The sequence below is a fragment of the Canis aureus genome, chromosome 21, assembly GCF_053574225.1.
Source record: "Canis aureus isolate CA01 chromosome 21, VMU_Caureus_v.1.0, whole genome shotgun sequence".
Classification (NCBI taxonomy): Eukaryota; Metazoa; Chordata; class Mammalia; order Carnivora; family Canidae; genus Canis; species Canis aureus.
Window position 1 is genome coordinate 59,914,568 of NC_135631.1, and position 16,966 is coordinate 59,931,533.

Sequence of the window (16,966 nt, forward strand, 5' to 3'; positions counted from 1 at the left end):
GAAGACCGTTGGATATTGCTATATTCAACTCAGATACACGTGAGTTCAGGCCTGACGCTTCCACATGCTTTTGTCACAACCTCTCCCAGCACCTAACACAAGGATGTTAGCAGCTACGTCTACAGTCAGGCAGGATGAGGGAGGGTCCTTCCCTGAGCTCAGCTCTCAAAAGGAAGCATGCCTCGAAGCCAGCTTTCTACTAGCTGCATTGTTATGGCCTTGAGAACGTAGTACCACTGTAAGTCAGGATGTTCCATGTATACCGCTCTACTTCACCTTGAGAGACAAGCATTGAAGCCTGCAGATAGCTCCTTGTGTTCTATGAGCTTCTGACAAACATGTCTAGTGAGGATGTTCGAAATTCCATCTGAAGGCCGAGTGGAACTGTGAGGGATTGGAGGTGAGCTCAAGTCTCAGAAGAGAGTACCCTTTGGACACTGTGTTCAACTAGCTTCTCATGTATGGAACTTAGTAAGTAGCACCAATCTAAGAGAGCAGTTCCTCACATATCTCTGGATTGGGCTTGGAGACACTAGTTGTGTGGGCCGGCACCTTCCACTAACCTCTGACAAACTTCTGTCATGAATCTGACAGGAGCCTGATAGGAGCAAAGTGTACCTGCAGTCAGCATGTGCGAGGTACAAGGCATAAATTCAACTCTCAGAAGTGTGTATGCTTTGCAGGTCGATGTCTGCTAGACACTTATCGAGGCGAGATATACACGAGCTACACTCTAATTATACAAGGACGTTGGCAATCACTGTATTGAACTCAGATACACGTGAGTACAGTCCTGACACTTCCACTTGCATTTCTCCAACCTCTCCCAACATAAAATAAGAATGTTAGCAGCTTCAACTACAGGCAGTCAGAATGCGGGAGGGTCCTGCCCTGAGCTCAGCTTTCAAAAGGAGGCATGCCTCGAAGCCAGCTTTCTACTAACTGCGTTCTGATGGCCATGAGAACGTGGCAGCATTGAATTCAGGATGTTCCATTAATACCGCTTTACTGCACCTGGAGACACAACCTTGAAATCTGCAGCTTCCCTTTGTATCCCATTAGCTTCTGACAAACATGTCTAGTGAAGATGTTTGTAACTGTATCTGCAGGCAGTGTGGAACTGGGAAGGACCACGTTTCAACTCATCTCCGAGAGAGAAGTTCCCCAGAGAGAGAGCTTTCAGCTAGGTACTCAGGTTTGGAAGTTAGTATGTAGCTCCCATCTGAGGGAGGAATTCCTCAGAAGTTGCTGGATTGAACTAAGACACATTTGCCTCTTGCAAAACTTCCGTCCCGCATCGAACGATATCCTTTGGAAGTGAAGCGTACAGGTGGTCAGCATGTGGGAGGTTCAAGTCCTAAGATCAATCCAAAGGAGAGTGCATGCCTTGGAGGCAGCTGTCTGCTAGTCACGGAATTGACAAGGCAGACACTTGTTTCTCACTTCGCTACTCTCCCCCATACAACGAAATGCTGTGGAAGGTGTTCGTACACGCAGTCAGGATGGGGGAGGTACAGGCCATAAGCCCAACTCTCAGAAGTGTGTATGCTTTGCAAGCCGATGTCTGCTAGACACTTATCGAGGCGAGATATACACGAGCTACACTCTAATTGAACAAGGACGTTGGCAATCGCTGTATTGAACTCAGATACACGTGAGTACAGTCGTGACACTTCCACTCGCATTTATCCAATCTCTTCCAGCACTTCACGTAAGGATGTTAGCAGCTATGCCGATGGGCAGGCAGGATGCGGGAGGGTCCTGCCTTGAGCTCAGCTCTCACAAGAGAGCATGCCTAGAAGCCAGCTTTCAACTAGCTGCGTTCTAATGGCCATCAGAACATAGCAGTTTTCTAACTCAGGAGGTTCGAAGAATACCACTCTACTGCACCTGGAGACACCTTCCAGACCTGCATTATTCCACTTGCGTCTCACAAGCTTCTGACAAACGTCTCTGGTGAAGATGTTCAAAACTCATTCTGCAGGCAGTGTAGAACTGTGAGGGACTGGGTGTGAGCTCAACTCTCGGAAGAGAGATGCTTTTGGACATGGGTTTCAGCTAGCTTCTCACGTATGGAACTTAGTATGTAGCACCTAAGACAGAAATTACTAGGAAATCGCTGGATTGAGCTTGGAGGCACTAGTCTTGCGTGCCGGGACTTTCCACTTACCTCTCACAACACTTCCGTCATGCATCGAGCCTAGGCCTGTTAGCAGCGAAGTGTACCTGCAGGCAGGATGTGGGAAGTACAGGCCATAAGCTCAAGTCTCAAAAGTGTGTATGCATGGGAGGCAGATGTCTGCTACCCACTCGTACATGGGAGTTAGAAACTAGCTACACTCTTTGAAGAAGGCCATTTGAAATCGCTGTATTCAACTCAGATAATCGTGAGTACAGGCCTGACACTTCCACATGCAAATCGAATCGAAACAAAATAATCGCATCGAATAGAATCGAAAGGAACAAAACCGAAACTATTGTATCGAAAAGAAAAAAATCAAATCAAATCGAATCGAAATGTATCGAATAACATCGAATTGAAAAGAATCGAATAGAATCGAATCGAAAATAATTGAATCAAATCAAACAAAAAGGAATCCAATAGAAAACAATCGAATCGAAAAGAACTGAATTGAATCAAATCGAAAAGAATCTAATCGAATCGAATTGAATCAAAAAGAATCGAATCGAAAAGAATTCAATCGAAGGGTTTCGAATCGAATCGAATTGAATCGAAAAGAATATAATTGAACCGAAAAGATTCGAATGGAATCAAAAAGAAACAAATCAAAAAGAATTGAATCTAATTGAATCGAAAAGAGTCGAATCTAATCGAATCGAAAAGAATCGGATCCAAATGAATCTAATCGAAAAGAGTGGAATCGAAAAGAATCGAATTTTTTCAAAAAAACGAATCGAATTGAATCGAATCAAAAAGAATTGAATCGATTCTAAAAGAAAGGAATTCAAATCGAAATGACTCGAATCGAAAGATTCGAATCAAATCGTATTGAAAAAAAAGAATCGAATCAAATAGAATCGAAAAGAAAGTAATCGAAAAATATATCGAAAAGAAAAAAATCGTATCGAATCAAAAAAATCGAACGAATCGAATCGAAATGGATCGAATCAATTCGAAATGAATCAAAAAGAATCGAATCGAATCGAAAAGAATCGAATCGAATCAAATTGAAAATAATTGAAACATATCGAATAGAAAAAAAATCGAATTGAAAAGAATCGAATCGAATCGAAAAGAATTGAATCGAATCAAATCTAAAACAATCAAATCGAATCCAATCGAATCGAATCAAAAAGAATTGAATCGAAGAGTTTCGAATCGAATCAAATTGAAACGAAAAGAATCTGATCGAACCGAAAAGATTTGAATGGAATAAAAAATTAACGAATTAAAAAGAATCAAATCGAATCAAATAAAAAAGAATCGAATCTAATCAAATCGAAAAGAATCGAATCCAAATGAATCAAGTCGAAAGGAGTGGAATCGAAAAGAACCAAATCATTTAGAAAAAAAACGAATCGAATTGAATCGAATCGAATAGAAAATAATCGAATCGAATAGAAAATAATAGAAAAGAATAGAAAAGAACCGAATCGAATCGAATCGTAAAGAATCAAATCGAATCGAAAAGAATCGGATCGAATTAAAGCGAATAGAATCGAATCGAATCGAAAAGAATCGAATCCAAAATAACCGAATCGAAGAGTCTAATCAAAAAGAATCGAATCGATTCGAAAAAACCGAATCGAAGAGACTCGAAAATAATCGAATTGAATCAAAAAGAATCGAAAAAGGGGATCCCTGGGTGGAGCAGCGGTTTGGCGCCTGCCTTTGGCCCAGGGCGCGATCCTGGAGACCCGGGATCGAATCCCACGTCGGGCTCCCGGTGCATGGAGCCTGCTTCTCCCTCTGCCTGTGTCTCTGCCTCTCTCTCTCTCTCTGTGACTATCATGAATAAATAAATAAAATCTTTAAAAAAAAAAAAAAGAATCGAAAAGAATCGAATCGAATCGATTTGAAAAGACATTCGAATAGAAAAGACTCGAATCGAATCGAATCGATAAAAATCGAATCGAATTGCACCGAATCAAAAGAATCTAATCGAATGGAAGTGAAAATAATCAAATCAAATCGAATCGAATCAAAAAGAATCGAATCGAATCGAATCAAAAAGAATCGAATCGAATTGATTCGAAAAGAAAGGAATTCAAATCAAAAACATTCGAATAGAAAGATTCGAATCGAATTGAATCGAATCAAAAAGAATAGAATCGAATAGAGAAGAAACGAATAGAAAACTATCGAATGGAAATGAAAAAAATTGAATCGAATAAAATCGAAGAGAATCGAATCGAATTGAAAAAGATCGAATCAAATCGAATATAAGAATCGAATCGAATCGAAAAGAATCGAATCCAATCAAAAAGGATCTAATCGAATTGTATCGAATAGAAAAGAATCAAATAAAATCGAAAAGAATTGAATCGAATCGAAAAGAATCGAATCGAATTGAATCGAAAAGAATCAAATCAAATCGAAAAGAATCGAATCGAATCGAAAAGAATCGAATTGAAACAAATCGATTCGAAAAGAAAGAAATTCGAATCGAAGAACCTTGAATCAAAAAGAATCGAATCGACTCTAATCGAAAAAATCGAATCGCACCAAATCAAAAGAATCGAATCAACAGGAAGTGTAAAGAATTGAATCGATACAAAAAGAATCGAATCGAATAGAATCGAAAAGAAAGGAATCGAAAACTATCATCGAAACGAAAACGATCGTATCGAATCGAATCGAAAAGGATCGAATCGGGATCCCTGGGTGGCGCAGCAGTTTAGCGCCTGCCTTTGGCCCAGGGCGCGATCCTGGAGACCCGGGATCGAATCCCACATCGGGCTCCCGGTGCATGGAGCCTGCTTCTCCCTCTGCCTGTGTCTCTGCCTCTCTCTCTCTCTCTCTGTATGACTATCATAAATAAATAAAAATTTTAAAAAAAGTGTATTAAAAAAAAAAGGAAAAGGATCGAATTGATTCGAAATGAATAAAAAGAATCGAATCAAATCAAAAAGAATCAAATCAAATCGAAAAAATCGAATTAAAAAGAATCTAAAAGAATTGAATTGAAAAAAATTGATTCGAATGGAATCAAAAAGAATCGAATCAAATCGATTCGAAAAGAAAGCAATTCGAATCGAAAAGACTCGAATCGAAAAGAATCGAATCTAATCGAAAAAAATTGAATCGGGGATCCCTGGGTGGCACAGTGGTTTGGCGCCTGCCTTTGGCCCAGGGCGTGATCCTGGAGACTCGGGATCGAATCCCACATCGGGCTCCCGGTGCGTGGGGCCTGCTTCTCCTTCTGCCTGTGTCTCTGCCTCTCTCTCTCTCTCTGTGACTATCATAATAAATAAATAAATAAATAAATAAATAAATAAATAAATAAATATTTTTAAAAAAAAGAAAAAAATTGAATCGAATCGCACCGAATCCAAAGAATCGAATTGAATGGAAGAGAAAAGAATTGAAAAGAATCGATTCGAAAAGAATCGTATCAAATCAAATTGAAAAGAATCGAATCAAATTGAATTGAAAAGAATCGAATCGAATCGGAAAGAATCGAATCGAATCGAAAAGAATCAAATCGAATCGAAAAAACTGAATCGAATCTAATCGAAAAGAATCGAATCGAATCAAAAAAATAGAATCAAAACGCACCGTATCTAAAGAATTAAATCAAATGGACGTGAAAAGAATCGAATCAAATCAAATCGAAAAGAATCGAATCGAATCAATTCTAAAAGAAAGGAATTCGAATTGAAAAGACTCGAATCAAAAGATTCGAATCAAATCGAACCGAAACAAAAAGAATCAGATCGAATAGAATCGAAAAGAAACGAATCGAAAACTATCATATCGAAATGAAAAAAATCGAATCGAATCGAAAAAAATCGAATCGAATAGAATCGAAAAGGATCGAATCGATTCGAAATGAATCAAATAGAATCGAATCGAATTGAAAAGAATCGAATCGAATAGAAAAGAATCGAAACAAATCAAATAAAAAATCGAATTGAAAAAAACAAAAGGAATCGAAAAGAATTGAATCGAATTGAAAAGAATTGAATTGAATCGAATTGAAAACAATCGAATCGAATCGAATCAAAAAAATTGAATCGAAGAGTTTTGAATCGAATCGAATTGAATCGAAAAGAATCTAATCGAATCGAAAAGATTCGAATAGAATCGAAAAGAAACGAATCAAAAAGAATTGAATTGAATCGAAAAGAATAGAATCTAATCGAATCAAAAAGAATCGAATCAAATCGAGTCGAAAGGAGTGGAATCAAAAAGAATGAATCGATTCAAAAAAACGAATCGAACTGAATCGAATCGAAAATAATCGAATCGAATTGAATTGAAAAGAATAGAAAAGAATCGAATCGAACCAAAAAGTATCGAACTGAATCGAAAAGGATCGAATCAAAAGAATTGAATCAAATCAAAAAGAATCGAATCGAAGAGTCAAATCGAAAAAATCGAATCGATTTGAAAAAAACCGAATTGATTCGAATCGAATCGACTCAAAAAGAATCGAATCGAATCGAAAAGAATCAAATTGAATCGAATCAAATTGAAAAGAATGGAATCAAATCGATTCGAAAAGAAAGAAATTCGAATCGAAGAGACTGGAATTGAAAAGAATCAAATCGAATTGAATTGAAAAGAATCAGATCAAATCGAAAAGAATCGAATCGAATCAAAAAGAATCGAATCAAATCAAATCGAAAAGAATAGAATCAAATTGATTCAAAAAGAAAGAAATTCGAATCGAAGAGACTTGAATCGAAAAGAATCGAATTGAATCGAAAAAAATCGAATCGAATCGCACCGAATCAAAAGAATCTAATCGAATGGAAGTGAAAATAATTGAATCGAATCAAAAGAATCGAATTGAATCGATTCGAAAAGAAAGGAATTCAAATAAAAAACACTCGAATAGAAAGATTCGAATCGAATCGAATTGAATCGAAAAGAATCAAATCAAATCGAATCGAATAGAAAAGAAATGAATAGAAAACTATCGAATGGAAACGAAAAAAATCAAATCGAATCGAATCAAAGAGAATCAAATCGAATCAAAAAGATCTAATCAAATTGAATGTAAGAATCGAATAAAAAAATTAAAAAAAAGAATCGAATCGAATCGAATTGAAAAGAATCGAATCAAATCGAAAAGGATCGAATCGAATTGTATTGAATAGGAAAAAATCAAATCAAATCGAAAAGAATCGAATCGAATCGAAAAGGATCGAATCGAATCAAATCGAATAGAAAAGAATCGGATCGAATCGAAAAGAATTGAATCGAATTGAATCGAAAAGAATCAAATCGAATTGGGATCCCTGGGTGGCGCAGCGGTTTAGTGCCTGCCTTTGGCTCAGGGCGCGATTCTGGAGACCAGGGATCAAATCCCACGTCGGGCTCCAGGTGCATGGAGCCTGCTTCTCCCTCTGCCTATGTCTCTGCCTCTCTCTCTCTCTCACTGTGTGCATATCATAAATAAATAAAATTAAAAAAAATTTAAAAAAAAGAATCGAATCAAATCGAAAAGGATCGAATCGAAAATAATCCAATCCAAATGAATCGAATCGAAAAGAGTCAGGGGATCCCTGGGTGGCGCAGCGGTTTGGCGCCTGCCTTTGGCCCAGGGCGCGATCCTGGAGACCCGGGATCGAATCCCACATCGGGCTCCCGGTGCATGGAGCCTGCTTCTCCCTCTGCCTGTGTCTCTGCGCCTCTCTCTCTCTCTGTGACTATCATAAATAAATAAAAATTAAACAAAAATTAAAAAAAGAAAATTGTCAAATCGAAAAAATCGAATTGATTCGAAAAAAAAGAATCGAATCGAATTGAAAAGAATTGAATCCAAATGAATCGAATCAAAAAGAGTCGAATCAAAAAGAATAGATTCGAAAAACGAACGAATCAAATGGAATCGAATCAAACATAATCGAATCGAATTGAAAAGAATAGAAAAGTATCGATTCTAAAAGAAAGGAACTCGAATCGAAAAGACTCGAATTGAAAGATTCAAATCAAATCGAATTGAAACAAAAAGAATCGAATTGAATAGAATCGAAAAGAAACGAATTGAAAACTATCATATCAAAACGAAAAAATCGTACCGATTCGAAAAAAATCGAATTGAATCGAATCAAAAAGAAACGAATCAAAAAAGACGAATTGAAACAAAAAAATGAAATCGAATCGAATCAAAAAGAATCGAATCGAATCAAAAAGGATCGAATCAAAAAGAATTGAATCCAAAATAATCGAATCGAAGAGTCGAATCGAAAGAATCGAATCGATTCGAAAAAAAACCGAATTGATTCGAATCGACTCGAAAAGAATCGAATCGAATCGAATAAAAAAAGAATCGAATCGAATCGAAAAGAATCGAATTGAATCAGAAAAGATCGAATCGAATTGAATCGAATTGAAAAGAATCGAATCGAATCGAAAAGAATCGAATCAAATCTATTCGAAAAGAATCGATACAAATCAAATAAAGAAGAATCGAATCGAAAAAATCGAATCATATTGAAAAGAATCAAATCCAATCGAATTGAAAAGAATCGAATTGAATGGAAAAGAATCGAATCGAAAAGAATCGAATCGAATCGAAAAGCATCGGATTGAAAAGGATCGAATCGAAAAGGATCGAATCGAATCAATCGAAATGAATTGATCGAAATGAATCAAAACGTGTCGATCGAAAAGAATCTAATCAAATCGAACAGAATCGAATCGAAAAAAATTGAATCGAATCGAAATGAATCGAATCAAAAATAATTGAATCAAATTGAATCGACACGAATTGAATCGAAAATACTCGAATCGAATCACATCGAAACGATTCGAATCGAAAATAAACGAATTGAAATGAATTGAATCGAAAATAATCGAATCAAATCTAATCGAAACGAATAGAACTGAAAATAATCGAATCGAATCAACTCGAAAATAATCGAATCAAATCGAATCAAAACGAATCGAATCAAAAATAATCGAATCGAAACGAATTGAATCGAAAATAATCTAATCGAATCTAATCGAAATGAATAGAACGGAAAATAATCGAATCGAATCGACTCGAAACGAATTGAATCATAAGTAATCGAATGGAATCGAATCGAATCGAAAATAACCAAATCGAAAGGAATTGAATCGAAAATAATCGAATTGAATAGAATCGAAACAATTTGAATAAAAAATAATCGAATGGAATCGAAACGAATAAAAAATAATCAAATCGAATCGAAATGATTCGAATCGAAAATAATCGAATCGAAATGAATTGAATAAAAAATCAAATCGAATCGAATCAAAACAAATCTAAAATAATCGAATTGAATTGAATCAAAACGAATAGAATCGAAATGATCGAATCAAAAATAATCGAATCAGGGATCCCTGGGTGGCGCAGCGGTTTGACGCCTGCCTTTGGCCCAGGGCGCGATCCTGGAGACCCGTATTGAGTCCCACATCGGGCTCCTGGTGCATGGAGCCTGCTTCTCCCTCTGCCTATGTCTCTGCCTCTCTCTCTCTCTCTCTGTGACTATCATAAATAAATTTAAAAAACATATATCTTTAAAAAAATAATCGAATCGAATCAAATCGAAAATAATCGATTCGAATTGAAAATAATCGAATCGAATCGAATTGAAACGAATCGAATAGAAAATAATCGAATCAAAACGAATCGAAATGAATCGAATCAAAAATAATTGAATCGATTCAAATCGAAACGAATTTAATCGAAAATACTCGAATCGAATCGAATCGATACGAATCAAGTCGAAAATAAACGAATCGAAACGAGTCGAATCGAAAATAATAGACTCGAATCGAATAAAAAATAATCGAGTCGAATCGAATTGAAACGATTCGAATCGAAACGAATAGAACCAAAAATAATCGAATCGAATCAACTCGAATATAATCGAATCGAATCGAATCGAAACGAATCGAAACAAAAATATTCGAATCGAAACGAATCGAATAGAAAATAATCGAATCTAATTGAAAATAATCGATTCGAATAGACTACAATCGAAAATAATGGAATTGAATTGAATCGAAAATAATTGAATCGAATCGAATCAAATCTAAGAGAATCGAATCGAATCGGAAAAGATCAAATCGAATTGAATCGAAAAGAATCGAATCAAATCGAAAAGGATCGAATCGAATCATATCGAATGGAAAGAATCAAATCAAATAGAAAAGAATTGAATCGAATCGAAAAGAATCGTAAAAAATCTAATAAAAAAGAATTGAATCGAATCGAAAATATCGAATCGAATGGAAAAGAATCGAATCGGAAAGAATTGAATGGAAAAGAATCGAATCGAAAAGAATTGAATCGAATCGAAAAGGATCGAATCGAATCAAATTGAATAGAAATGAATCGAATTGAAAAGAATCGAATCGAATTGAATCGAAAAGAAATCAAATCGAATCAAAAATAATTGAATCCAAATGAATCGAATCGATTTGAATTGAATCGAAAAGAATCAAATCGAATTGAATCAAAAAGAATCGAATTGAATCAGAAAGAATCGAATCGAAAAGAGTCAAATCGAATCAAATCGAAGAGAACTGAATCGAATCAAATCGAAAAGAATCGAATTGAAAAGAATCGAATAGAATAGATTCAAATCGAATCGAAAAGAATCGAATCAAAAATAATCAAATCAAAATGAATCGAAAAGAACTGAATCGAACCAAATCGAAAAGAATCGAATTGAAAATAATCGAATAGAATAGATTCAAATCAAACTGAATCGAATCAAAAAGAATTGAATCGAATCGAATCAAATCGAATTGAAAAGAATCTATTCGAATCAAAAAGAATCAAATCGAAAGAATAGAATAGAATCGAAAAGAATCGAATCGAAAAAAATCAAATCAAATCAAATCTAAAGAAACGAATTGAATTGAATCGAAAAGAATCAAATCGAATCGAAAAGAATCGAACTGAATCGAATCGAATCGAAAAGAATCGAATTGAATCGAATCGAATCGAATCAGATCCAAAAAAATCGAATCGAATCACACCGAATCCAAAGAATCGAATTGAATGGAAGTGAAAAGAATCGAATCGAATCAAATCGAATTGAATCGAAAAGAATCGAATCGAATCGAATCGATACTAAAAGAAAGGAAATTGAATCGAAAAGACTCGAATTGAAAGATTTGAATCAAATCGAATCGAAACAAAAAGAATCGCATTGAATAGAATCGAAAAGAACGATTCGAAAACTATCGTTTTGAAACCAAAAAAATCGAATCGAATCGAAAATAATTAAATCAAATAAAAAAGAATCGAATAGAAAAAAATGAAATTGAAAAGAAATGAATCGAATCGAAAAGAATCGAATCAAAAAGAATTGAATCGAGAAGAATTCAATCGAAGAGTTTCGAATCGAATCGAATTAAATCAAAAAGAATCTAATCGAACCGAAAAGATTCGAATGGAATCAAAAAGAATTGACTCGACTTGAATCGAAAAGAATCAAATCTAATCGAATCGAAAAGAATCGAATCCAAATGAATCTAATCGAAAAGAGTGGCATCAAAAAGAATCAAATTGTTTCAAAAAAAAGAATTGAATGGAATGGAACTGAAAAGAATTGAATCGAATCGATTCTAAAAGAAAGGAATTTGAATCGAAAAGGCTCGAATCGAAAGATTCGAATCAAATTGAATCGAAACTAAAAGAATCGAATCGAATAGAATCGAAAAGAAACGAATTGAAAACTATCATATCGAAACGAAAAAAATCGTATCGAATGAAAAAAATCAAATCTAATCGAAACAAAAAGGATCGAATCAATTCAAAATGAATAAAAAATAATCTAATCGAATCGAAAATAATCGAATCGAAAAGAATTGAATCGAATAGATTCGAATTGAATCGAATCGAAAGAAAATAATCGAATTGAGTCGAAAAGAATCAAATCGAAAAGAATCGAATTGAATCGAAAAGAATGGAATCGGATCGAAAAGAATCGAATCGAAAAGGATCGAATCGACGAATCGAAAAAAATCGAATCGAAAAGAATCGAATTGAATCGATTTTAAAAGAATCGAATCAAATCGAAAAGAATCGAATCGAAAGGAATCGAATCGAATCCAAACGAAACAAATCGAATCCAAATGAATCGAATCGAAAAGAGTCGATCAAAAACAATCAATTTGAAAAAAACGAATCAAATTGTATTGAAAAGAATAAAAAGAATCGAATCAAATTGAAAGGAATCGAATCGAATAAAAAAGAATCGAATCAAATCGAATCAAAAAGAATAGACTCGAATTGCACCGAATCAAAAGAATCAAATCGAAAGGAAGTGAAAAGAATCGAATCGAATTCAATCGAATCGAAAAGAATTGAATCGAATCGATTCTAAAAGAAAGGAATTCGAATCGAAAAGACTCGAATCAAAAGATTCGAATCAAATCGAATCAAAACAAAAAGAATCGAATCGAATAGAATCAAAAAGAAACGAATCGAAAACTATCATATCAAAACGAAAAGAATCGTATCGAATCGAATCGAATCAAAAAGGATCGAATCGATCCAAAACGAATCAAAAAGAATCAAATCGAATCGAAAATAATCGAAACAAATCAAATAAAAAAGAATCGAATAGAAAAAAATCGAATCGAATCGAAAACAATCAAATCGAATCGAAAAGAATTGAATCAATTCGAATCAAAAACAATCGAATTGAATTGAAAAGAATTGAAGAGTTTCGGATCGAATCAAATTGAATCGAAAAGAATCTAATCGAATCGAAAAGATTCGAATAGAATCGAAAAGAGATGAATCAAAAAGAATCGAATCGAATTGAATCGAAAAGAATCGAATCCAAATGAATCGAGTTGAAAGGAATGGAATCAAAAAGAATCGAATCGTTTAGAAAAAAACGAATCGAATTGAATCGAATCGAATTGAAAAGAATCGAATCGAATCGAATTGAAAAGAATCGAATCGAATTGTAAAGAATCGAATCGAATTGAATCGAAAAGAATCAAATCTAATCGGAAAGAATCGAATCGAAAAGAATCGAATCGAATCCAAAAGTATGAATCCAAAAGAATTGAATCGAAGAGTAGAATCGAAAAGAATCGAATTGATTCAAAAAAAACCGAATCGAATCGACCTGAAAAGAATCAAATCAAAAAGAATCGAATCGAATCAAAAAGAATCGAATCGAATCAAAAAGAATCGAATTAAATCGATTTGAAAAGAAAGAAATTCGAATCGAAAAGACTCAAATCGAAAAGAATCTAATCGAATTGAATCGAAAAAAATCGAATCGAATCGCACCGAATCAAAAGAATCGAATCGAAGTGAAAATAATCGAATCAAATCGAATCAAATCAAAAAGAATTGAATCGAATCGAAAAGAATCGAATTGAATCGATTCGAAAAGAAAGGAATTCAAATCAAAAAGACTCGAATAGAAAGATTCGAATCGAATTGAATCAAATCGAAAAGAATCTAATCGAATCGAATAGAAAAGAAAGGAATAGAAAACTATCGAATCGAAACGAAAAAAATCTAATCGAATCGAATCAAGAAGAATCGAATCGAAAAGAATCTAATTGAATCGAATCGAAAAGAATCGAATCCAAATGAATCGAATCGAAGAGTCGAATCGAAAAGAATCGAATTGATTCAAAAAAAGAACGAATCAAATGGTATCGAATCGAAAATAATCGAATCGTATCAAATCGAAAAGAGTAGAAAAGTATCGATTCGAATCAAAAAGAATCGACTCAAATTGAATCGAAAAGAATCGAATCGAATCAAATTGAATCGAAAAGAACTGAATCGAATCGAAAAGAATCTAATTGAATCGAAAAGAATCGAATCCAAATGAATTGAATCGAAAAGAGTCGAATCTAAAAGAATTGAATCGAAAAAATCGATTCGAATGGAATCAAAAAGAATCGAATCGAATCAAATCAATTTGAAAAGAAAGGAATTTGAATCGAATTGAATCGAAAAGAATCAAATAGATTCGAATTGAATTGAATTGAAAAATTGCGAAACGAATCTAATAAGATCGAATGGAAAAGAATCGAATCAAATTGAAAAGAATTGAATCGAATCGAACCGAATAGAAAATAATTGAATAGATCAAATCAAAAAGAATCGAATCGATTTGAAATGAATAGAGTAGAATCGAATTGAAGCAAAGTGAAAAGATTCGAATCGCATCAAGAATCGAAATGAATCAAATAGAATCCAAAAGAATTGAATCGAATCGAACAGTATCGAATCGAATCCAAAGAATCGAATCAAATCAAAAAGAATCGAATCAAAAGAATCAAATCGAAACGAAAAGAATCCAATTGTATCGAATCAAATCGTAAACAATCAAATCGAATCGAATAGAAAAGAATCAAATTGAATTGAATCGAAAAGAATCGAATGGTATTGAATTGAATTGAAAAGAATCAAATCATATCTAATTGAATTGAAAAGAATCAAATCAAATCGAATCGAAAAGAATCGAATCGTATCGAAAAGAATAGAATCGAATAGCATCGAAAAGAATCGAATCGAAAAGAATTGAATTGAAAAGAATCGAATCGAACCAAAAAGAATCGAATCGAATGCAATTGAATCAAATTGAATTGAATCGAAAAGAATTGAATTGAATCGAAAAGAATCGAATAGATTCGAATCAAATCGAATCGAAAAAATTCAAAACGAATCTAATCAGATCGAATGGAAAAGAATCGAATCGAATCGAAAAGAATTGAATCGAATCTAACCGAATCGAAAATAATCGAATAGATCGAATCAAATAGAATCGAATCGAATTGATTCGCATCAAAAAGAATTGAATTGAATGGAATTGAATCGAATCGAATTGAATCTAAAAGAATCGAATTGAATCGAATTGAATCGAAAAGAATCGAATAGATTCGAATTGAAACGAATTGAAAAAAATCAAAACGAATCGAATCAGAGTGGAAAAGAATTGAATCAAATCGAAAAGAATCGAATCGAATCGAACTGAATCGAAAAGAATCAAATAGATCGAATCAAAAAGAATCGAATCGATTCGAAATGAATCAAGTAGAATCGAATCGAAGCGAAAAGAATCAAATCGAAAAGAATCAAATTGAATCAAATTGAAAAGAATCTAATCAAATCGAAAAGAATCGAATCGAAACGAAAAGAATCGTATCGAATTGAAAAGAATCGAATTGAATCGAATCAAATCGAAAAGAATCAAATCAAATCATATCGAATCAAAACGAATCAAATCGAATCGAAAAGAATCTAATCGAATTGAATCGAAAAGAATCGAATCGAATCAAAACGAATCAAATCGAATCGAAAAGTATCGAATTGAATCGAAAAGAATCGAATCGATTCGAAACGAATCGAATTGAATAGCATCGAAATGAATTGAATCAAAATGAAAAGAATAAAATCGAATCGTATCGAATGGAATCGAAAAGAATCGAATCATATCGAATTGAATCGAACAGAATCGAATCGAATAGAACCGAAAAGAATCATATCGAATCGAATCGAATCGAAAAGAATCGAATCGAATCTTACGTACTCGAATCAAAAAGAATCGAGTTGATTCGAATCGAAAATATCAAACCGAATCGAAAAGAATCGCATCGAAAAGAATCGATTCAAATCGAAAATAATCAAATTGAATCAAAACGATTCGAATCAATACGAAACGAATCGAATCGAAAATAATAGAATTGAATTGAACCGAATCAAAATGAAAATAATCAAATTGAATCGAATTGAAAATAATCGAATCAAATCAAATCGAAAATAATTGAATCGAATCTAATCGAAAATAATCGATTCGCATTGAATCGAATCGAAAATAATCTAATTGAATTGAATTGAAAATAATGAAATCGAATCGAAAATAATCGAATCAAAAGTAATCTTATCGAATCGAAAATAATCGAATCAAATCGAAAATAATTGAGCCGAGTTGATTGAATTGAGTTGAAAATAATCAAACCGAATCGATCGAATTGAATCGAAAATAATCGAATCGAATCGAAAAGAATCGATCGAATCAAAAATAATTGGATCGAATCGAAAATAATCAAAACGAATCCAATCAAATTGAATCGAAAATAATCAAATTGAATTGAAATGAATCAAAAATTATTGAATCGAATTGAAATTATTCGAATCGGGGATCCCTGGGTGGCACAGCGGTTTGGCGCCTGCCTTTGGCCCAGGGCGCGATCCTGGAGACCCGGGATCAAATCCCACATCGGGCTCCCGGTGCATGGAGCCTGCCTCTCCCTCTGCCTGTGTCTCTGCGCCTCTCTCTCTCTGTGACTATCATAAATAATAAATAAAAATTAATAAACATTATTTGAATCGAATCAAATCGAATCGAATCGAAAATAATCAAATCGAATCGAAATTAATTGCATCAAATCGAATTAAATCGAAAAGAATCGATTTGCATCAAATCGAATAAAAAATAATCCAATCGAATTGAATCAAAAATAATCTAATCAAATCTAAAATAATCCAATCGAATCGAAAATAATCTAATCGATTTGAATCGAATATAATCGAATTTAATCGAAAATAATCGAATCGAATCTAAAATAATCGAATCGAAAAGAATCGAATTGAAAAGAAATGAATCCAATCGAATCGAATCAAAAACAATCGAGGGCAGCCCCGGTGGCGCAGCGGTTTAGCGCTGCCTGCAGCCCGGGGCATGATCCTGGAGACCTGGGATCGAGTCCCACATCGGGCTTCTGCATGGAGCCTGCTTCTCCTTCCTCCTGTGTCTCTGCCTCTCTCTATGTCTATCATAAATAAATAAAAAAATCTTTAAAAAAATAAAAAAA